The sequence below is a fragment of the Mustela lutreola genome, chromosome 2 (genome assembly GCF_030435805.1).
Source record: "Mustela lutreola isolate mMusLut2 chromosome 2, mMusLut2.pri, whole genome shotgun sequence".
NCBI classification, from domain to species: domain Eukaryota; kingdom Metazoa; phylum Chordata; class Mammalia; order Carnivora; family Mustelidae; genus Mustela; species Mustela lutreola.
The window spans coordinates 200913474-200937140 of NC_081291.1; positions in this window are offsets into that span (position 1 = coordinate 200913474).

Below are 23667 nucleotides of genomic sequence, written 5' to 3' on the forward strand. Positions count from 1 at the left end.
GTTGAGTAATTTGTGTATTCAAATATTTCTCATTTAAATTAATTTTTTAAATATGGAGGTATCAGATAATCTGGGCCAAGTCCAGATTAGTGAAGCTTTAAGTTTATATACATTGAAAAGACCTTCTTAAGGAAAAAGGATTCAAAATTACAAAACTAAAATTTTGGTATGAAAGCAAATATTATTTAGAATCATAAAAGAAAACAATAAATCACTATATTCTACCAAAAATGCTTGCATAAAAATCCTTTCTGATTAAAGCCAGTTTTCCTTACTTACCTAGAATATTCTACAACTATAAGCAAAATTAGTAATGACTCGGACCTTTGACATACAAGAATCTGACACTTAATCCTATTTTTCTTCTTGGTATGTCCTCCTCTGATGAATAAGTCTTAAATAATCACAACTTTTAATTTAAAGAGAGAAAATAATTCATCTCCATTTTAGATAAATGGAAATTTATTGTACACTCAAATAGAAGTGTATTTCAGCAAATACACTAAGGGGATATACAAGAAGAGAATAGCTTCAAATTAATTAATTTGTTACTTAAATCTTTCCCCCTTTTTATTTTTCTTCTTTGCACTTGATAATCTTTATGGTCTTTGTGATTTCCAGATATTTATAATTATGATTTTAAAAATAAAATTAAACACATTCTCTCATCCTTATGTTAGTATATTTTCATTTATTCCAATTAAAAATATTAAATAAATTTTAAAATATAATGTATTAAATAATAGGTTAAAGATTTTGTTCTCCCATGGTGTTTAACACAAATGAGAAAAAAAAAAAAAAAAGCCTGCAATTGTTACAGTTAAGACCAGGGCGGTGATGAATATTTTTACTTCCTCAACAGAAGGCTAAATGAGTAACTTCATTTTTTCCTAAATTTCAGGAATTTTAATGTCATAATACATGTGCACATTTTAGTTTTGAATGTCACTAGAATACGTAAAAATTCTTGAATCCATGCTATGAATATGTTTGTACATTATATTAATTCAAGGAGTCAGCTAAAATAGATAATTACAGGGGTGAGAGTCATGGCTGGCCCAGTCGATTTAGCATCTGCCTTCTATTCAGGTCATGGTCTCAGAGTCCTGGGATCAAACCTCTCATTGGGCTCTCTGCTCAGTGGGGAGCCTGTTCTTCCGCCTCTGTGGTTCCTCTGCATATACTCTCTCACTCTCAAATAAAAAAAAAAATAAAATAAAATAAAAAATTTAAAAGAAAAAAGTAGATAATTACAGGGGTACCTGGCTAGATTAGTCAGAAGAGCATGTGATTATTATTATTATATTTTAAAGATTTTATTTATTTATTTAACAGAGAGAGATCACAAGTAGGCAGAGAGAGAGGGAAAGCAGGCTCTCTGCTGAGCAGAGAGCCCTATGCAGGGCTTGATCCAGGACCCTGGGATCATGACCTAAGCTGAAAGCAGAGGCTTTAACCCACTGAGCCACCCAGGCGCCCCAAGAGCATGTGATTCTTGATTTGTGGTGGTCAGTTCCAGCCCCATGTTGGGTATGTAGAGATTACTAAAAATAAATAAGAAAATACACTGTTAAGGGTACCTGGGTGGCTCAGTGGGTTAAAGCCGCTGCCTTCGGCTCAGGTCATGGTCTCAGGGTCCTGGGATCGAGTCCTACATCAGGCTCTCTGCTCAGCAGGGAGCCTGCTTCTCTCTCTCTCTCTCTCTCTCTCTCTCTGCCTACTTGTGATCTCTCTCTGTCAAATAAATAGATAAAATCTTAAAAAAAAAAGAAAATACACTGTTAAAATATTTTTAAAAATAGATAATTACATATTAAAAGTGGCATTTATGACAAATCAAAATGACACACAATATTTGAGAGTTAAGAATTTATAAGACAAAATTTCACTTTGGTGCAATTATTTATAGAGAAAATTTTCCCTCTAATTTGTTATTATTTTAAGTCAACTAGGGCAGTCTGGTATACCAGCTATGAATGAGCAGTTAAAAGGTACTATGAAAAAATTTAGTATTTAATTTTTAAAGCATAATAAAGCATTTTAATTATTATTATAGAACAATTATAACTGGGTTAACATTTTTTATGTGCAGTATACATTATATATTATATACATTAACATATTTTAAAATATACATTAATATATAGTTCAATATTTTATATTAACATTTTTAAACTATAATATATAATATAGTTGTTGGTTTTTTAAAATATTTTATTTATTTATTTGACAGACAGAGATTACAAGTAGACAGAGAGGCAGGCAGAGAGAGAGGAGGAAGCAGGCTCCCTGCTGAGCAGAGAACCCGACTTGGGGCTTGATCCCAGGACTCTGGGATCATGACCTGAGCCGAAGGCAGAGGCTTTAACCCAATGAGCCACACAGGCGTCCCTATAATATAGTTTTAAATATTTTTTTATTAAATTATATATAGAGAGGGCTAGAATGAGCAGGGAGAAGGGCAGAGAGGGAGAGAGAGAATCTTTAGCACACTTTGGGCTGAGGGGGGAGCCTAACGCAGGGCTTGAGCTCATAACCCTGAGATCATGTCCTGAGCTGAAAAGAGTTGGAAGCTTAAGTGACCACACCACCAGGACACCCTTATATAATATAGTTTTAAATAAAAATGGAGAACTATAAAAATATTTAAATATGCAGACTCTGGGAACTCTGTCCATATTCAAATGTTAGATTTACCATTCAGTAAGATGTAAGAGAAATATCAAGATTAATTACATACTCAAGATTGTAGGTTTGTGCCACATCTTAGAAAAGCTATTTATTCTAGAATAACAATGAAAACATTCTACTTATGAAAATAATTATTTGTTTTACCATAGAGGCAATTATATTTGAAAAATTTTCCTAAAAATATTAAAGAAGTAAAACTGATAAGTTCTTAAATTTCCACCTTATATTAAATTTTTATTTAACAACTAAATTTTGACTGTGTTTTCTTAATGTCCTAACAAATAGTACATATTTTTAAAAGTACCTGTTCTAAGGGGAAAAAAGAAAGGATGAAAGAATTGAAGAAATTCTACTCTTCATTAAATACAAATAATGTCCTGAGGAAAACATTTTGTCTCCCAAATAAAGTAATTCATGCCAGTTTTACTTATAAAGAACATGTTTTATGTTTGCTTGCAATTTCTTGCTGAGTAATAAAATAGTATAAATGATATAATATACATGTTATAATTATTAGAAAATAAGATTGTAGGGGTGCCTGGGTAGATCAGTTGGTTAAGCATCTGCTTCAGTTCACGTCATGATCCCAGAGTCCTGGGGTTGAGCCCCACACTGGGCTCCTTGCTCTGTGGGAAGCCTGCTTCTCCCTCTGCCTACAGCTCCCTTTGTTTGTGTTCTCTTTTTCTCTTTAAAAAATAAATAAAATCTTTAAAAAATATATCTATTGTATTTTTGATATAGGTTGAAAGCCTAAAAAATAATCCAAATGTAAAGAAAAGGAAAAAAAAAATCATTTTAGTTTGCTAGGTCTGGCGCAACAAAGTGCCAGAAAACAGTGGCTTAAAGAACAGAAATGTACTGTCTCACAGCTCTGGAAGCTAGAGGTCAAAATCAAGGTCTTGATTGATTGGTTCCTCCTGAGGGTTTTGGGGAAGGATCTGCTCAATCTTCTCTTCTTGGCTTGTAGATGGTTTTCCCCCTGTGTTTCTTTACATAGTCTTCCCTCTCTGATGCATGTCTGTCTGTAACCAAATCTCCCTGTTTTATAAAGACACCAGTCATATTGGATTGGAACCCACCCTAGTGACTTCCCCTTAACTTGATTACATCTGTAAGAACCCTTATCTGCAAATAGGATCACATTCTGAGGAAATGTGGGGGAGGAATCTAACATATTTTGAGTGTGGGAGAGGGTTCCTCTGCATAAAGAAAATACATAACAAAATAGTTAAATATTTATATTTATATGTTTTCATTATTATTCTAGAATAAATAGCTTTTCTAAGATGTGGCACAAACCTACAATCTTGAGATTGTAGATCCTTATGTGTGTTGTATGGTAAAAGATAAAATTTATTGTAACACTTAATTGGTGCAAATTGGTGCATACATACACTCATACACACTTACATGCACTTAGGTCATTAACTCATACACCTGAGTGTGCATTAGCATGGCTAATCAAAGTCTTGTCAAGAAAGCATCGTTCATAGAAAGAATAAGCTAAATCATCTAGTGAAGTGAATACTATTCAGAAGTTCAAAGTATTACTGAAATGAACATTATATTAGGTTAAGACAGCCTAATAGATTTCAGTGGAAAGCTTCCAGTTTTAGAAATTATATTATATTAGAAAATAATCCTGTTAAGTCTAAAATATATTAGATTTATTACTGTAGGTGATTTTAAAAGTTTTACCACAATGAACTTGGCAACTATATAGACTGGAATTATTAGAAGTATAAAAGAGTATTATATCTGATCTGTTCAATTCATCTACATCATATACCATTTAATTGTAGTAATATTATTTCAAAGATATTTCAAGCAAAGTCATTTTTGAATTAATTCACAATTCTTTGACTCACAAATCAAGGAATTAAATGTCTCCTCTATTTCCTTAGAGGTAAAAAGAAGCAAATATCTCTATAAGATGGAAAAACCTAAAGTTATTTTATTTGTAAGCACTATGAAAACAATATAATTTTATTGAAATTGTGAAATTATGAGCTAAATAAAAACATGGTTTCAAAATGTTCATTGATATGTTTACAATAATTATGCAATTTTCATTTCCCTTTAGAGATTATAATGCTTGAGTTAGAATAGTACCTGTTTTTAAACTATACAATCCAAAACATTGATGTGATTTATCAAGATAATTATCAGCCATATAAATATTTTAAGTGTAATTAGGTTTTACATAAGTTAAATTCTTCCTTTTTCCATGAATCCACATCATCTTCTTTGATTCTCTACATTTTTAACTGTAAGTGCAGACATGTAAAGTGTAAGAATAATTGATTGTGGACATATTCTCCATTACTTTGAGCTATCAGGCCCAAGCCTGGATATAAAATAGAGGTCTTATACAAGCAGTAGATGTGAACAAACTAGGACCTGTAACAGGGTACCATAATCCAGGGTTTTGCTCTTGAGCCTTAACATATAGCTTAAACTATAGTCTTCTTTTTAACCCTTACCTCAATAATCCATTTTCTACTATGCATTTGTGTAACACACCTACCAAGAAATCTCTGGGTTCAATATAGACATGAGGAAACAATCGCATAAATGCAGAATGTGTGGCATTGAACAGGAAAACTGGACTGGACCCTTCAAAAATTCCAGGTCATGAAAAATACAAAAATGGGGAACTGCTCTATTGTTTAGAGAGAAAATAACGAAACAAACTATTGTCATGTAAGAATCTTACTTGTATCCTTGAAAGAAAATTTATGAATAAGACATTCTGTGGTAATTTGAAAATAGGGATTATATAATTGATAATTTTATTACATTAATGTTAAATATGTTAAAATTAATGTGATTATATGAAAAAACACGAATTCCTTGTGAAATGTTTATCGAAGTGTTCAATGATGAAGGGTCAGATGTCTTTAATTCACTTTAAATGGCTGAGAAATTTAAAAAAAGGAAAGATACACAGGGAGAGAAGAAAATGTGATAAAATAGTAACAATTAATTAACCTGTATAAAAGGATTACTAGAGTTGTACTATTCTTTTTGTTTTTAATTTTTTTTAAGTTTTTTAAAAAAAGATTGCATTTATTTATTTGAGAGAAAGAGAGAAAGAGGGAGAGAACATGTGAGCATGAGGGGAAGGGCAGAAGGAGAGGAAGAGAGACAGAATGTCAAGGATACTCCATGCTGGGCACAGAGCCTGATGTGGGGCTTGATCTCACAACCCAGAGATCATGACCTGAGCCAAAACCAAGGGTCAAATGCTTAACAGACTAAGCTACCCAGGTGCCCCTAAGTTTAAGTTTGTTTGTTTGCTTGTTTTTTGTCCCTAAATTTCTATTTAAATTCCAATTTGCTAATGTACAGTGCCATATTAACTTTAGGTGTACAATATAGTGATTCAGCACTTCCATGCAAGACTTGGTGCTCAGCACAGCAAGTGCCCTCCTTAATCCCCATCACCCATTTAACCCTTACCCCCAACCTCCTTTCTGGTAACCATCAGTTTATTCTTTCTAAAATTAAGAATCTATGTCTTTGTCTCCTTCTTTTTTTCCCCTCGTTCACTTTGTTTTGTCTCTTAAACTCCACATATAAGTAGAATCATATGGCATTTGTCTTTCTCTGACTGACTTACTTCACTTAGTAGAATATCGTCTAGCTCTCTCTATGTCATTGCAAATGGCAAGATTCATTCTTTTTTATGGCTTAGTAATATTCCATTGTAGATACACATATACATACCACATTTTCTTTATCCATCCATCAGTCTATGCATACTTGGGCTGTTTCCATAATTTGGCTATTTTAGATAATGCTGCAATAAACATCAGGATACAACTGTCCCTTTAAATTAGTATTTTTGCATTCTTGGGGTAAATACTCAGTAGTGTTATTGCTGGATTGTAGTGTAATTCTATTATTAACTTTTTGAGGAACCTCCATACTGTGTTGCACAGTGGCTGTACTGCTTCCCATTCCCACCAACAATGCAGAAGTGTCCCCTTTCTCCACTTTCTCACGACACCTGTTGTTTCTTGTATTGTTGATTTTAGCCATGTTGACTGGTGTGAGGTGATATCTCATTATAGTTTTGATTTGTATTTCCCTTGAGCATTTTTTCATGTGTTTACTGACCATCTGGATGTCTTCTTTGGAAAAATATCTATCCATGTCTTCTGCCCATTTTTTAATTAGATTATTTGTTTTTGGGGTGTTGAGTTTTATAAGTTTTTAACATATTTTGGATACTAAACCTTTCTCAGTTATGTCACTTGCAAATATCTTCTCCCATTCTGTAGGCTGCCTTTTAGTTTTATTGATTGTTTCCTTCAGTGTGCAGAAGCTTTTTATTTTGATGAACTCCTAATAGTCTGCTCTTGCTTTTGTTTTATGGTTTCAAGTTAGAGTTGTACTATTCTTTAAACTATCTTTTTTTGAGATTTTATTTATTTATTTATTTGAGAGGGAGAAATAGCAAGAGATAGAGCACAAACAGGGGAGAGAGGGAGGAGCGGGCTCTCTGCTGAGCAGGAAAACTGATGCAGGGCTCCATCTCAGGACCCTGGGATCATGACCTGAATCAAAGGCAGATGCTTAACCAACTGAGCCACCCAGACACCTCTAAACTCTGTTTTTCTAAACATTTGAAAAAGAACTTCTATAGCATGCATATGATAATGGGGATGCTCCAGTTTTTGTGAGAGCTAAGAATCAGAAAAATATACTTCATTTATGTTATTAGTACTTTTAAAGTATATACATATGTATTCTTTATATGATTTGTACTCTAAAGTCAGATTCACAAATGATATAGTAAAGAAAATAAAAGTGCAATTAATCTGTAGTAAGAATTATATCTCCTTTTATTTGAAAAACAAGGTTTAATACATAGTCTTAAGAAAAAATATGTTCTTAATAAATGTTTAATAGTAAAATACTTGCTGTTTGTGTTGATTTTTTCCTTTTAATTTATATTTTATTTCTTCTAGTCAGATTAACCTTGAAAATATTCGTGGGTTTCAAATATTTTCAAATAATAACCAAGCAATACAAGTATTTTGCTCCCATCCAAGCTTCAGAAAATCACAAACACTATGAGCATATTTAAAGAAACTACTAAACAAATTCCAGGGTGGAATTATAAGACTTAAATTTACCTAATCAAAAACTATTGACTAAATTTGAGTTGAAATGGCACATTTTACTAGTGATATAAAGCATTGTGTTATCCATAACACATTTCTTTATCTATAGTCATGCAAACTAAGTACTGAAAACAAAAATATTCAATTGTATATTTGATTATTTTTAACTGAGGAAATTGGTGGATGCATGCTAAAAATGTATACTAGTTGCTACACCACAACAATAAGATAAAATGTTAAAAGTTATAAAATTAAACATAGGTTCTGTAAGTATAGGAATTTTTAAAAGTTCTTTAATTACATTTACTCTATGTGTACTCAAATATCATACTGCATTGGTTGGCAATTTAGCTTTACAACATGCGTTTTAAACTGCTATCTAGTTTGCACTGAAGTTCCAAGTGGATGAAGAGAAAATGAGAAATAAATGAATGCTCACATTTTTAGGCAATCATGATAATTCTATTTCAATTGTTACACAAACAACAGAAGTTAAATTCATCCTAAAATTTGAGTTGGAGATGTCAAATATCATCTGGAAAATAAATTACATAAAGACCATTCTCATGTCTTTCTTTCTCTCCCCCACCTCTGTCTCAGACACACACACACACACACACACCAGTATCTATGCAATTATGATAGAACATGGAGAATAAAGAAACATAGCTTACATTGTACTGTCAATTGTTGCTGCTTCAGTTTGCAATATATTTACTGAATGCAGTATATTTTTTTTCTGGCACATTTTCAATATTTTCCTATTGAATTAATAGTTTGATAACTTTTTTTATCCTATTTAAGAACATTTATATCTACACTGAGTTCAGTTTTCATTCATGTGACTTAGTATTTTCTAGTTCTTTTATTTTTTTTAATTTTTTAGGTTTTTATTTATTTATTTGACAGAGATCACAAGTAGGCAGAGAGGCAGGCAGAAATAGGGGGGAAAGCAGGTTCCCTGCTAAGCAGAAAGCAGGACATGGGGCTCAGTCCCAGGCTCAATCCCAGGACCCTGAGATCATGACCTGAGCCAAAGGCAGAGGCTTAACCCACTGAGCCACCCAGGCGCCCTATTCTCTACTTCTTTTAAACATCAAAAATGGGGTAGGAAGCAGATTTCTTTTGCACTGCAATTCCTTACTACAGCCTCCATTTGCCCTAATTGGTTTTTCAAGTAGTTTCTATTTACCACAATCTCAAGCCATAAACTTGAGAATTCTTGTGATTAGACTAAAATATAATATAGAATTAAAATATAATATAGAATTACTTAAGCCACGGCCTGAAAATGTTCTACTTTTTCAAGCTATTTGAAGTTAGTGTAAATTTTGTCGAATGGTTCCCATTGTTTTGTAGGTTCCAGTTGGTTTGTAGAAGCCACTGTCTATAGATAGGGGAGATAGAAGAATAATTACATTTACAGAGGTTTCATCTAATGGTATTTTAACTTTTGGTCAGAGAAATCCTCATAAAAGCTCCATTAAAGCCCCCATTCTTTTCCTCAATTATCAGGCAAGGTCACAGAGTAGAATAAACTTTCTGAAAATCCAAGTTATGAAATTTAATGTAGAAAATGAATGATAAAGTAGAAAATCCAGGAATAAACAAAATGGTGAAGTTAGTACACATTAATTGTCCATCTGATTACAGAATACTTGATTTTTAAGCTGTGAATTCTTGAGAGTGAGATCAAATAAGAGAGATCACCAAGAAATCCTAAAGTAAGGGAAATTGAGAAGGGCCTTATTGAAGAAGTAGTTAGATTTTTATAGATAGAGATGAGCAAATAGTACATTGGGTAAAGAAAGAGATGAGCAATTCCAGAGTAGGGATGAGTATGATGTGAAGAGGGAATAGTAGGATCTTTTCCTGACAATACTGGAAAGTCTCACTGTGACAAAGTATTGGAAATTAGTATGAAGGGTATAATATGAAGCTAATATGAAATATATATCCACTTGGTGAATAATGGCCAGAAAAGGGACTTCGCATAAGATTAGTTAATTATTTATAGCTTTCCTTACTGAACTGAGGTATTTTCAGGAACAAGTATCCTCTATTTGCGTTCATATACTCAGTAAAAGCATGATGTCTGAGCCAAAATAAATAGTCAGTAAATAACATGGGATGAAATAATGAAGGGGTGAACTAAGAAATAAATTTAGAAGCAATTAAATGTTTAAAATAAAATATTTTAAGATATTTATTCTGATAGCAGTAGGATTTTTAATACTTCTGAAAACTGCCCAAATGTGTGGAAAGAAAGCACAAATTTAAACTACCCTTGGGGGGTGCCTGGGTGGTTCAGTGGGCCTCTGCCTTCAGCTCACGTCATGATCTCAGGGTTCTGGGATTGAGTCCCTCATCAGGCTCTCTCTCTGCATGCTTCTCTGCCTACTTGTGATCTCTCTGTCAAATAAATAAATAAAATCTTTAATAAATAAATAAATAAATAAACAAACTACCCTTGGAAATTAGATCTATATGAATCAACAATGTTACAATTTCATTAAAATCTTAAGATGTACCATTGTCATTTCTAAACATTTAAGGTTTGGAGAGTGGCTAATAGTTCCAAGTTTATTTTAGTACTTGGCTTTCTATTTTGACCTAGCATTCTGCAATTTATCTTTCTTAAAAGTACCATTTTGAGTAGATTCTTAAAATATTTAAGATAATTATCAGCACTTTTTCTGGTATTTGAAAATACCATAATGTATAAAATCCTAATGAGACAAACAGCGGTAAACCCAGACATGAATACAATAGCACTGGGAATTATACCATCACTGAACACTTCTTTGTATTTTCTTTGTTCCTAAAGGAAGAAATGAAAACTGCATCCAGATTGCTTTATTTAAACCAAATTAGAATATAATTATAGTTTTGAAACACTGAATTTGTTGTTAAAGAATCACAGAAAAGTAGTAGAAGAAAATAATAATTAGTTCCTACATTGCCCATAAGATCTTTGTAAAATGAAACAAATGTTACATAAAACTGTGTATGTTCTCTTAAACAAGCAAGCAAAGTGTGAGAAGCCTCCAATGATGAATACTTAAAAAAAATTGATGTTTTAATTTCTATCACTGTGTAGGTTTATTTTTTGAGGCTATTTACACTAACCCATTACAAAATAAGTCAAGCACCATAGCCTTTACTGATTTTTTGTGAACAAGAATATACAAATTAAATCTGTAATAAAATAAAAAACAACTATTGAAGTTTTTAAAGAATGATTTAAAAAAATATCTATAGGTATAAACAGTTAGTTACCTTCACACTGCATTTGTGTATTTTCAACAGTTGTTTATTATATTTTTCATTTTTCTATCTAAATAAAACTAATCTAAATCTTTGATAAATAATTGCAGAATTTGATACATATGTGACATTTTAGAATAACTATATATTAATGCAACAATTGTGGAATTGAGACATCCATGTAGATTTACAAATACAGGCACATATATACATATACATATGTGCATATATATTTGGCTCTGGCTTTGTCTCTTAAGAGTGTCTAAAAGCACTAATAGTCCAAAAGTTTTCAGTCTACCTACTGCCTACATTTTAGCTTCCATATGCCATTTTACACAAACAGGAAGACTTCTTGGAGGAGTGACTTATTCTAAACCTGGTACAAGAAAAATACAAGATGATACTGGAAACATCATTTTGTACCATACAATGAGAATATGCTAAAAAAGTGTGTGTTTGGTGGGGAGGACATGTTGAAAAGACACAGAAGCTAGCACTAGCCAAATTGACGACGGTTTGAGTTTCAAGATAAACAACTGAGGCAACAAATTATAACCCACTGAATAAAATAAAAATCAATGTGTCCATAAAGATATAAAGAACTAAGTGGAAACTTTTGTAAAGAAAAATACATTTATGTAGATTCAAATGATTTCTATACAAAAAATAATTATTTTAGCAAGAAAAAAAAAAAACAGTGATTTTACATTGAAAAATCCTAGCAGATATTACTATGATCCAGTGATCTAAATGAGCATTCTCAGTAGCAGAATGATTTGAAATTGTTTGGCATCTGATAGAATGCATTTAGAATTCAACATCACTTTTAGGATATTCATGCAAAGATGCATAACCTGAAACTATCCACAAAGAAGCACTGTTTAAAGGATAATCTACCAAAAAAAAAAAAAAAATTGAGACATAGAAGAACTGAGTTATGTCAAAGTTTTGAAAATCAAGATAAGGTTATGGAACTCATGATTAATTGACTTTATTATCAAGACATTACTGTTACAATGGTCAAACTAGATAAAAATTTGTGGATTATATAGTAATAATCTGTTAATGTTAATCTTTTTCTTTGATGGTCATATCATATAGGTGATTATATCATACAGGAAAAAGTCCTTTCAAACACAAAATTTATAGTGACCTATTTGAGGCATCAGATCTGCAACTTATTTACAAATATTTAGGGAAAAGTAGTTATTTTTACTGTAATCATAAGTTTTTTATAATTTGGGTTTATTTAAGAAGTACCACAATTCCACCCTTAAGTAATTTGCCAGACTTTGAAGCACTACGATTTTGGAGTCCTAAGTGTTGCCAAGAACCTATGAAAAGGCAAAGGTCAACCTCCCCTTGTCTTTCAGAAAATGCTCTCTGTCAAACAATCAAAACCCAAGGACAGTCACATATAAAGAATGAGATAAGCCAAAAATAGACTGAAACTTGTAAGGTTCTCCCAACCAATTAGATTAAGTTGATCAGCCATTCATTCTATCTACTTCACAAAATAAAAAGAGAATGCTCTCTTGTGCAAGATAAGAACATCTAGATCCTTAACAGTTCTTTTACACACTATGTCCAGAACAGACATGATGAGTCAAGAAAATAGGACTAATGAGCTAGACAAACAAAAAAGACAAAAGGAGCTTCTAGAGAGATCATCTACTTATTGAAGTTAGCAGATAAGGTTATTGAAATAAATATGATTAATTTGCAGACAAAATCAGAAGTAAACTAATAAGTGGAAGAATGATAGATTTCAGCAGGTAATTACAATCTATGTAAGAAAATCAGTAATAAAACAGGTCATCTTAAAAACAGACTGGGCCTTGCCGAATAAAGGATAATCAAACTGGAGAACAGATCACCCAAAATTTTTCAAAGTGAAAAAAGAACAATATATATTAAAAATAAAATTTTAGAGTATAAAAACATACAAAGTCTTGAAAATTTTGCAGTAGGTATAATAGATTTCCAGAAGGAGAAAACAGAGCATGAGATAGAAACAATATTCAAAGAGATAAAGAACAACCATATCCAAAACCAGTAAAATCATCAATCTGCAAAATCAAGAACTCTGTGATACTCAAGCATGTTAAATTTTCCTATGTAAAAATTTCTACTTTCATAGTATTTGCATTTTATGTATTTAAAAAGTAAGAAAAGTAAAAGTTTCTTTGCAAACACAAAGTCATTTTGGGAAAATAAATCAATGTAATTAAATTTTACTGAAAAAGTACATGACAGCAACATTTAGAAAATTTCAACAAAAGTCACTAATCATTCTTAAACTTTTAAATTGTTTATTCATTGTGTTTACACAAGTCCATGGTCTTTTAAAAAAATCAACAAAATGTAATTAAATTACATTTAATGTACATAACATATTCTTCATGATATCATAGCAAAAATTTTTTTGTCATTTTAAAGATTAAACAAATTACTTGAGATTAACTGAATTTTGTAAGAAGAAAGTTTAAGATTCTATATCTTTATACATATTAATGGGTTTGAAGCTAAAATGTTTATCACATTTACTACTCATCGATAGTTCTAAAATTAGTTTAAATTTAGAAAATAAATTAAAATAAGTTTAGATTTATGTTTAATTATATTTTAAATATTAATTTTTTCACTCTTAATGATAAACATAATGGCTCAAGGGAAAGATGCTAATGAAGCAGACACCAGTTTGACACAATATGTCACTTAAATTCTGGGTGGGTTAAACATCATAATCCAACTTATACTCAGAGTACTAATAGTAGATTTATTACTACTGCTTTATGCTTTAAAGTGTATCAAGGTCTTTAATAAACAGAGCTTTGAAAGAAACTTGCTTAGTAAAAGAATATCTAATATTAAATAATCTAAAAGAGAGTTTCTCATTTGGAGGGAGGACAATCTTTATTGCGGGACCATCTGTGCATTTTAGGATATTTAACAGCATCCCTGCCCTCTGCTTTTTATATTCTAGTCTAACTTGTCCTCAGACCTAAGTTGTAACAAACAAATTGTCTCCTGACATAGTCCAATGTCCTTTGAAGGAAAAAAAAAAAAATCATGCCAGGTTTGAGAACCACTATTCCAAAATAAGGAATTTTCTAATAATAAAGGTGCTGGTATATCCTACAGATCTAATAGGCACAGAGTTCTCAGATTGGGGCCCTTTGATTATTAACTGCATAGTTATCCATCAGTTAAGTATTATTAGTGAGAGCTTATCTATTGAGAGACACAAAATCATGTCTACACCAAGATTCTAATTACTTTGCTAATTAATAACTGTGGCTAGTGAAGTATGTCTCAATGTTTCATTTTAATGTTGAATAAGATCTTGCAGCTTTCGTAGAATGAATGAAGTAATGATTTATAAACAGCTACTCATAAAATGATATTATAAACTTTTCAACAGAAAAGATATTGCAGTTATTGCTATCTTTCAGACTTTTACATTTTGCTGTTGTTTTCTTTAAACTTTATAAATAAAAAATGAATTTCCAGAATAAATCACTTTTATTTTTATCTAAATTATTTGAATAAAATTTATGTATTACCAATTATGTTTTAAGATTTTATGCTCAGTATTTGATATGCAGAAATAAATATCTATATACCATCTATTGGTCTATTTATTGGTTCCCACACACAAAGAGCATACAGAGTTTTTTTTTTTTTAATTATCTCTTTAATGTATTTCTTAATGTGTCTCTTTTTAATGTTCTTTAATGAATCTCTTTTTTAAATGTTTCTCTATATGATGTATCTCTTGACAAAAAGTAGTTTTTTGCATGGAAATGAAATTGTAAAATCACTAAATAGCACCTTAAAGTGTAGTTATTAATAAGGGGCACTAGAAAATCTAATTAGATAACAATATACTTTGTTTTGTAAAAATTTGAGGACTCTTAGCCCCCAGCAAGGATAACAATGGCTTTAATAAAAAGTAAATAAAAGTGAGTTTGAATTTTTAAATTGCAACACAATATTTTAAGATGCAGTTTTTATAATTAAGAAAATATGACATCATTGTTGCTTTAAAGATAGTGTGATAAATAAGATTGCACATATGGCTACACTTAAAAAAAGTTTTTCCGTATTTTCCTCTTTATATTTAGTTCAATGCCTTCATATGATTAAGTACACATAACAATAATGAATGTAGAGATATACTCTTCAGAAATATTCATTATACTGAATGAGGAACAGCTATATATCCTATAACTTTTAAAGTGTAATTTCTGTAAGTGGAACAACACCTAATAGAAGGGAATTTGGCAACCTTTTTTTTTTTTTTGCAAACTTCTTTTGTAAAGGACCAGTGTGGACTAATTTAGGCTTTTCTAGCCACACATCTCTGTTGCAGCTACTCAACTCTGACATTTTAGCAGAAGGTCAACTATAGACAATACATAAACGAGGAAGTGTGACTATGTTTTAATACAATTTTATAAAAACAAGCAGTAGACAGGATTTGTCCACAGATTGTCCATTGTCCACCCCCGTAACAAATTACTGTGCATACGTAACACATATACATTTTTGCTGTTAGTGGGGAAATGTTCCCCTTTCCCAGAAGATGGGTTAAGTAATTTCATAATCCTATATAACATAAAATATATGCTCCAATTAGTAAATTAAATAGTGTTATCATTTATTTTAGAATGTATCCAGTATTATCATTAGGAAAACTTTTTTTTTTTTTTGTGAATTCTTTCAACCTTACCATAATAAAACCTACATAAATATAATCATTTTCTTTTATAAAAGATATAATTTGTTATAGAAATGTGTACTGATTACTACCAGTTAAAATTTAAAGGATAATTAGAAAGTGTACTATAGATACAAATGGCATTAAAAATTAGATTCAGCCAAGGAGAATCTAAGTTGCTAAATGCTTTGACACATGTTGCCACCCCAGCAATATGGAACTGGAAGATAAGTTTGCTAAAGGGGAAAGGTCTTTTTTGAACCAAGACTTACAGCTGCTTTGGGGTTTGCTTGGGCATAAAGAAGTACATTTTCATAATATACCTCGAGAGAGAGAGAGAATTATTACTTGTTAAAGAGACCAATTTTTTCTTTAATATTTTCCCACTTTTAGTGACAAAAGAAAAACACTCAAAAATCTTGGTTTTATATGTTACATTTTCTCTGACTCTCTATAAACTTGAAATGCAAATGTTGATTTGTTTTTGCTTTTTCTAATCCACTGAGAAACAATTAAAAAGTTATCTGTCTATATCTGGCTTGAACATACCCGTTTATTGAAAATAAACTTTTTTATGTTTACAGAGCTAATAAATGGCAATCTCACCAAAACATCAAAGCCTGCAGGTAATAAGGTCTTTCTCTGTTTCTCTGCTCACACTGATTAACACCTACATCCCATCTTTGGTATAACATGAAATTTATCTTTCTTCTTTTCTTTCTAACTTTTGGTCTTAGAGCTATGAAAAATACCTACTCTGCAAAAGTTTTAAATCATCCTGTCTTCTCATTCTCTGCTCCCTGCAACATCATTATATTAAAAGCTTAACAAATAGAAGAGACTAGAATTCATTCACATTTGCAACCTTCCCATCCTAACCAGAAACATGAACACCTACTTTTTAATACAAAACTCTATAGTCCTAACTAGTACTTGCAAAGCTCAGTGTTTACAGTATAAAATAATTTTTCAAGTCACTTTTTTCATGGTTATACAAACACTCTTCCTTCATCTTGTGTTGAAATTACTTGTGATTTTAGCATTTCTGTTTTATTCTAATTATTCTTTCTCCATAAAAAACTCTCTAACTATGGTTAAATTCAACAAAAAATGTCTTACCTTATTCCCATTAAATGGTGACTGAAATTCATCAAACTATAAATGTAATATAATGTAGTTTTCCATAGACACATACTTTAATAAAATTTATAAAAATTATAATTTTTTATAATTACAGTTAGGCTTACCTGAAAAATATCCCCTAGAATATGGAAAGAATTGGCATTGTTCACCTTACTGTTATAGAGTTGTCCAAGTTTAACCATTTTATAAATGCCATATATGGATGACAGAGACATTTCTCATCATTTACCATTGGTGACCATGCAGGTATCATGTTTAATTAATATCACTCACAAAATTGAAAGAATTTCAAGGGCATTGCTACTCATTTTACAGAGTTGAACTATTTATCTCAACCTTTAAGAAATTCTGTAGCTATGTGTAAAGATTGTTTCATACAATCTTAAAAAAAAAAAAAAAAAAAAAAGCCTTGAGTGGTTTAGCTCCTTTTAGCTGAATGACTAAAAGGGAGTTATTATAATTTTTCAAGAATCAGGGACAGATCCCAGGTAAATACAGTGCATTTGATGTTGGCAGAGACCTCCTATCAACTAGAACAACTAAAAACACGAGATGATTACCACATCGACTATTTTATTGCAATATAAATAGTTGCACTAATAACAAATAAATATTACAGAAGTCTGTCACCTTCATCCCCAGTGACACTGCCCCAAGGCAACACATTTCAAGATTCTCAGTTTATTGGTTCATCTGTTGATTCCGTGTCACATTATGTTATATATATTGACTCTACTTCTTGATTTGTCAATTCAGTTTCAATTAACTCCCTACTATGAAAGAAAGAGAATAATAAATAAACCCTATTTCCCTTTCTTAAACAACTCTGTGGGCTTATTCTTAACTTCTTCTACTAATTACTTTAATCTTTTACATAAAATATTTAAGCTCCTTTATCTTGTTAACTGCAAGCAGTATATTTTGGTTTCCTTTAAATAAGATGAAGAAATTTGTACTATTAAATTTTTCTCTATATCTAGTATCCTTTTTAACTTTTCAAATTCTAGCTTTGTTTTTTAAAGATTTTATTTATTTATTTGACAGAGAGAGAGAGATCACAAGTAGGCAGAGAGGCAGGCAGGGGGTGGGGGAAGCAGGTTCCACACTGAGCAGAGAGTCTGATGCGGGGCTCAATCCCAGGACCCTGAGATCATGACCTGAGCCAAAGGCAGAGGCTTAACCCACTGAGCCACCCAGGTTCCCCCAAATTTTAACTTTTTTACTTTCCTAATTATTCCAGCTTTAAAAAACAAACAAACAAAAGATTAGGTTGACAAGGCGTATATGTTTTATATAAAAGTGTTAACACACTGGTGCCATGCTGTGTTTATAGGTTAAGTGTAGACATTAAAAACAAGGAAAGCATAAAATTATGAGCACTTTCTGTATTACTAAAACAACTACTGTGGTTGGACCTATGGAGAAGTAGATATAATCTAACCCCCCATGTGCTCTCTGATGTAAATAGGTGTAATTTCCAAATGTCAAAGGCAGATCCTCCTCATCCATCTTTATATTGGATTGTTAAACATTGTTAAAAATCAATCCATATTTTATCTTGCTTTATCATTGTACCATGATTCTTGAACATTTTTTTTCCTGAAATTTCTGTTTTTCTTTTTTGTTGACAGGAGAATCACATGTCATTACCATATTGCTAATATCCAATTTTTTAACAGTATCATACTAGTTATGATGAAATGTATTTGCTGTAACAATTATAAGAAAAAAACAGTGATTTTTTTGGTTAAAAGACAAAAGCTTATTTCTCTTTAATAATCTACTCTAAAAAAAAAAAATAAAAAGAAAGAAAGAAAAGGCTAGGTGGCTAGTTTTACCATCGTGGCTCAGTGGGTAAGTGTCTACCTTGGGCACAGGTCATGATCCCAGTGTCCTGGGATCAAGCCCTGCATCAGGCTCCCTGCTCACCTGGGAGCCTGCTTTTCCTGCTCCTCCCTGGTTGTGCTATCTCTGTCACTGTCTCTGTCTCTCTCAAATAAATAAATAAAATATTACAACAAAACACAGAGGTATGTCATCTCCATGTTTTAGGGACTGAGGTAATTTTTGTTTTGATCAACTTCCAATGTTATCATTAGGTTTGCATCTTACAGTCTAAAAGATCTGTCCCAGCTACTGAAACATTCTAGCCAGTAGGAGAGGAAAAGTGAGGAGGAGGTAGGTATGAGCCTTGCGTTTCAAGTATAGCACTAAGAAGTTGCACATATAATGTACTTTATTAATTCAGTGTTAATTTGTGTAAGACACTAAAGTGCTTCCCATCTGTAAAATTTAAATAATAGTACCTACCTCCAACAGATGTGGTGATTGTCAAATGAGCTCCCGTTTATAAAGCACTAACAATAGTACCTGGCACAGTAAAATAAGAAGCACAGTAACATTGATAAACACAATTGCTATTTATTTTATTATTTATTGACCAGAAACTAATTATGTGGCCAGAGTTGGTTGTAAGGAAGCTAATATAACTTTTTCCCTCACCGTCATGTGCTGAGGTAAAACTTTCATTATTATAGGAGAAAAAGAGGAGACATTAAGAGACAATAGCAAGGTCGGTGCTATGTTCCATTAATTAAAAACAACAATACACCTATTGTTTTCTTGATATTTTCCTCCAGACTTGGGACACTTTGTTCTGATATAGAGTCATTCCTCCTAAGGCCTTCCCTTCCTCATACTACAGTGTTGTATCACTTTGTGTAGTCTTTCTTGGACTTGTTTTCCATTTGGTAGAACATATTCTTTGCTCTCTCCCAGACTTCTCTTTGCATCAGAAAGAACAAATAACACGTTGCCTTAGTCCATTCAATTTGCTCTAACAAAAATACTACAGACTGGGTAACTTATAAACAACAGGAATTTATTTCTCACAGTTTTGGAAGCTGAGAAGTCCAAGATCAAGGTGCCAACATGGTAGCATTTTGGTGAGAACCCTCTTCCTAGTTTACAAATGGTATCTTCTAGCTCCGTCCCCACATAGTAGAAGGGACAGGGAGCTCTGTGGGGTCTCTTTTACAAAGACACTAATCCCATCATTAGGGCTCCACACTCTTGACCTAATCTTCTCCTTAAAACTCCACCTCCTTGTACCAGGATTTGTGGGGGGTTACAATTTCAGCATATGAAATTGAGGGGACACATTCACACCATAGCATATACTAATTTTTAATTGCTTATATCTAAGAACACTTTTATTGAGTTCTCAAATTTTAAGTAATTGCTTTGTAGCAGACTGATTTTAGTTCAATATCATATTTTTATAAAGATTTTAAAGATTTCATTCCATTGCTTTCTAAAAGCTAGTCTTGCTGATGAAAAGTCTGGTAGAATATTTGAGTTTTATCTTTTGTAGATAAACCATTATTTTAAAAAAATATCTTTGATGTTCTAAATTTTTAGAAAAATGTGTTTAAATAGCAGTCATTTTTTATGATTCATGTGCTGGTTAGGGTTCAGTGAGATCTTTCAGTCTGAATATTTGTATTTTTTTTTCCACTCTGGGATTTTTTTTAATTGCTTGATTATTTCTTCCATTTTTCTTTGGTCCCTCTTTCTGGATCATCAATTAGAAAATTTGTGACCTTCATAGGTATTCTTCAATGTAAACTTTATTTTGAAATTTTTGCAAGTGTTGTCAATTGTTTTATTTATTTGTTTATTTTTCTTTCCTTTTACTTTAATTTCCTGGGGCTCTTCTTCCAGACTTTCAAGCAGATATTCTACTGTCACAGTGCTACTTAAAGTTCCAAAAATGTTACCATGGTCTCTGATTATCCTTTTCCCAGAGTAGACTGTTCTTTCGATGTTCCCTTCATGAATCTATCTAAAATATTAATTAAAATTATCTAACTTTTGTCTATTTCCTGGAATTTTTTTTGTTATTTCTAAAATTAATTATCTTTCATATTGCTGAATTTCCTCATATACATAAATTCTTTATTTTTTTCATATTTAAAAATGAAAACTTGCATATTGGCTTAAATGTAAAGGCTTATTTAATTCTACATGCTTGGTTGGATTGCAGCTCCACTGTGAAGTTCTGTTACACATTTGGCCTCTCCCTTGAACATAAAACATGACTTGCCTGTGAGATATGCCAGCTGACTGGTTTCACTTTAGGATATATGGGCCAAGAACACTCCCTCCACTTTCCACCTGTGTTCCCCAAACAAACATAACTTAATTCTGAAGTGGCCATATCCACACCAGGTGTGCGTTCGTATCCAACTTCATTACTTGTTTGAACCTGTAGGCCAGTGTTGTTGCGGCCATTCTTTGTTATTACTCAGAAAGGTAATCAGCCTATAACAACTTACAAGATTTGCTCACTTCAAAACTCTGGTGTTTCCAGGTTTCAACATGGAGGAAACAATTCTACCTCCATGGACTTCTCCAATTCCTTGTTTCTCTGGTGACTAATGATGCTATTGGTTTATCACTCAACTGGCTTACGCCTTTCAGAAATGAGTTAAAGTCCCAGGTCCCTTGTTTCCCACTTCTCATAAAACCCTAAAAAACTGCTTGTGATTATTTTTGTGTACTTTAGATATTAGGGAAGGGAAGAAATAATACAATCTTCTGGTTTCCATATCAAACTGAAGAGACTGTTTGAAATCTATAGAGATTTTCAAGAATGGCCTTGAAATATGAAGAACATTTTTCAGTATTATAATATGCATGCAGTCAACAGCACTGGAAGCAAATGTTCTAAATTGTCTTTGAGACACAGTAGTGTAAAATCCTCTAAAGGAAAAAAAAAAAAAATATATATATATATATAATTTTTTGTAAGAATTCCCATTAGATAAATAAAGAAATATATATTTATATATTTATATATTATATATTATATTTATATATAATATATATTTATTATATAAAAATATATATTTCTTTATTTATCTAATGAGAATTCTTATCAAAACATTTATATTATTTTGCCAAAATACAGTTTGTTAAACCTTTGGGGAAGAATGGAATTAAATGCCAAGTCATTTATTTGGTTCAAGAGATTACATAATTTACTTGAAGCAGATATGAGTCTTTCAAGTTCTCAAGAGCTTAAACCTGTCAAATAAATCACCTGTACCTAGTGGGTAATGACACACTTTGCTATGAAAAGCTCATATCAATCACATGTATCCAGTGGATGAAAGAATACTTTGATATGAAAAGAATACAGTGGAGTAAACTACAAAGTTTGAAAAACAAGGTTTCCCATGAATAGCTGTGTGAATTTAAACCAGTTACTTAAACTCTTTGAATATCTGTTTCTTTACCTCAAAAGAGAAGAACAAAATATTTCCCTTGAAGGACTTTTAGAGGACTAGAAAGAATGTTATATATAATTTATATTTTACCTAGTAGGTAATCAGTAATGTTGAAAACACTGGCAGTGACAGAAAAATATATTAAAAATGTAAATTAGAATTATCTAAGTTTTCTGTTCTGTAAAATGATCTCTAAGAACTCCAAGATCAGCTATTTATCTTATTATTTATGAATTTATATCATATGTCATTTCCAAATTAATCTATTTGATCAAATAAGGTTAATCTACATAAAAGTATTTGTGCATTGACACAAATACATGAAGAACTGCAGAAAATTATGTTTTTTAAAATAAAGACAAAATTAGTTCTCTCTAATAACACATGTGGTAATTTTAAAGGAAAGACCAACAAAGAAATTTCACAAGAAATCTTAAGTAAGAGAATTATTTAAATGACTACCAATTCCTTATTTTGATCTTCAGTCTTATGAAATCAAATACATAATTTGTCAACATAAAAAATAACTTTTTTAAGAGTTTGTTCATTTATTTTAGAGAGAGGGGGAGAAAGAGAGAAAAAATAATTTAAAAAAATATATTTTTTTAAAGATTTTGTTTATTTATTTCAGAGAGAGGGGGAGAAAGAGAGAGAGAATGAGAGAGAATGCAAACATGAGCAGGGGGAGGGGCAGAGGAAGAAGCAGACTCCCCGCTGAGCAGGGATCCTGATGTGGGACTTGATCCCAGAAACTTGGGATCATGACTTGAGTGGAAGGCAGATGTTTAACCAACTAAGCCACCCAAGCTCCTGAAAATAAATTCTTTTTTAAGGGGAAAAATTAATATTAACCCAGCTTGTAATAAATTGTAAAGAAAATCTCTTATTATGTTAGAATGTCAATACATTAATTTATAGTAAGAATAGTCTTAAAAATTATTTAAGATTCATATAAAGGGACATGATCTCTCAAATTTAAAACAGAAATATAAAGAGAGTCATTATCAACTAATTAAGTCTTTGAAAATGAAAAATCAGTCTCAATGACACACTGGAGTATGCAAAGATTTCAATGTCTCCATCCATTTCTACATTAGGGGTAACTTTGAATTTAGGTTCTAAAGACTCACACTAACTGTCTATCTCCCATAGGGGAATGGTTTTGTGAACATCAACAAATTTGTCTAAGAATTTCTACTTTCTTTATTTCATTCAGACTATGCAAACTCTATTTTGAAGGAACTCTTGTTTTTCAGTTCATATGAACATCACATAGAACAAGTAATATTAAGCATTTGAAATGATAAATGCTTTAAATTGAATATCTCTTTAAGGAATATTCATATATCTCTATTCTAATCCATTAAGAGTATGAAGCAAGTTAACTTATTAATTTACTCAGTTATTATTTACTGAATAC